Source organism: Pinus tabuliformis, chromosome X (genome assembly GCF_031772625.1).
Source record: "Pinus tabuliformis cultivar Carrire ecotype Pingquan chromosome X, CPIR1, whole genome shotgun sequence".
Taxonomy (NCBI): domain Eukaryota; kingdom Viridiplantae; phylum Streptophyta; class Pinopsida; order Pinales; family Pinaceae; genus Pinus; species Pinus tabuliformis.
Genome location: NC_142308.1, coordinates 2,527,397 through 2,529,326, shown reverse-complemented (window position 1 = coordinate 2,529,326; position 1,930 = coordinate 2,527,397). Strand labels below are relative to the sequence as shown.

General features: G+C 36.5%; 2 non-coding genes across 2 annotated transcripts; one reads left to right on the top strand and one right to left on the bottom strand.

Annotated features, from left to right (window-relative positions):
- Positions 1 to 264: 264 nt before the first annotated feature.
- TRNAS-AGA (transfer RNA serine (anticodon AGA)) lies at positions 265 to 346 on the bottom strand. Its single transcript has one exon. It is a non-coding gene; the product is annotated as a tRNA-Ser (tRNA).
- Positions 347 to 446: 100 nt separating this feature from the next.
- Positions 447 to 519, top strand: TRNAR-CCU (transfer RNA arginine (anticodon CCU)). Its single transcript has one exon. It is a non-coding gene; the product is annotated as a tRNA-Arg (tRNA).
- Positions 520 to 1,930: the final 1,411 nt, after the last annotated feature.

Sequence of the window (1,930 nt, the reverse complement as noted above, 5' to 3'; positions counted from 1 at the left end):
TTCCGGTGAAAATCCGGCAGTAATTTATTGAAATCCAAGTTTGATAACTAGTTTCTACACAATGAAAGCGTCCCAGGGGTTTTTCAGGGTGCTGAATCCGAATATGCAGTTAAAAAACCATTTTAACTGCAACAAATCATGATTTCATCTCAATTTCTTCCGCCGGATTCCGTCACCGGAATCTCAAAAAGTCGCATTATAGACAACTCCTTTCATATTTAGCCGAACTCTTCGTACATATGCTGAAATCACAGCAAATAGACGCGTGGACGGCAGGATTCGAACCTGCGCGGGCAAAGCCCACATGATTTCTAGTCATGCCCGATAACCACTCCGGCACGTTCACTTGAGTAACAAAATGTAAGTTCAATTTATATATGACAGAAAAATAAGGAGACAAGAAAGTCACTGTCATTTTGAAAACGCCCGAATGTATGGAAACGACAGCGCCTGTAGCTCAGTGGATAGAGCGTCTGTTTCCTAAGCAGAAAGTCGTAGGTTCGACCCCTACCTGGCGCGTGTGTGGTATATCTTATCGATCTGATGCTGAAGCGCAATTTTCTGTATTATTTTTTGGTCTGTAATAGGAGTTATCACTTTAGAAAGTGGATTATGGCTTATGAATGTATGGATCTCTTGTACATTTTTTTATTTCTGGAATAGGTGGATTTATATGATAATACTTTCAAACGAAGATTGTAGCGAAGAGTAAATACAAAAAGGACTCTATGGAAGGCAATCCAACAATATATTTACAGCCTCGATGCTTCAATATTTTCAAACGAAGATTGTAGCGAAGAGTAAATACAAAAAGGACTCCATGGAAGGCAATCCAACAATATATTTACAGCCTCGATGCTTCAAAATTTTCAAACGAAGATTGTAGCGAAGAGTAAATACAAAAAGGACTCCATGGAAGGCAATCCAACAATATATTTACAGCCTCGATGCTTCAAAATGTTCCAAATACAGTTCAAAATGACAAGTGTAATAATGTTCTAGATCACATTGGCGGCTGACGGGTTAGAGTTTTCATGTCTTGTCATGACCATACAAGCTAGATTCTTCTTGAGTGAAACATGACTATACAAGCTAGATTCTTCTTGAGTGAAACTAGTCAATCCTCTTGACATTGAAATTTTTCTTATTTAACATAATGTTCAAAGCATATTCTACAGCATGTTCCAGATTAACATTGGCTATTGATGGGTTAGAGTTTTCATGCCTATACAAGCTAGATTCGATTCTTTTTGGAAACTAGTCCATTCTCTTAACATTGAAATTATTCTCGTTTAACATAATGTTTAAAGTATATTTTAGAGCATGTTCTAGAACAACATTCGCGGCTGATGGGTTAGAGTTTTCATGCCTATACAAGCTAGATTCTTTTTGAGTGAAACTAGTCCATCCTCTTAACATTGAAATTCTTCTTGTTTAACATAATGCTCATGGTTTATTTTTCATGTGATTTCTTCTTGCTAGAGTTGTCATTTTTTCATGACTATACAAGCTAAATTGTCCTTGAGTGAAACTAGTTGGACCTCTAGCATTGAAATTCTTCTTGTTTAACATAACGTTCATGATCCATTTTTCATGTGAATTCAAAGTTGCTGTGAAATTATCTTCAAATACTCTAAAGCTTTACTATGTCTTTTGAGGATCCTTTGGGTTTCCTTCACTTTTGAATAATCAATAATTGGATGGGAAGGGAGGCAACACGAAAAGATGACCAAGCAAGACTTTCTAAAAGAGGAAAGCCTATAGGTAGAACTAGGCCTTCCTCTAACCCAAGTCACATAAAATGCACCAAAACTCTGTGAAATAACAACTAAACTCTGTTAGTTTATGACAACGACTCTATATGCGGAATAAAAACTTAAAGAATCGTAAAACTGGAATAAACTTTTATGCCCAGTAAAAATGCAAGCAC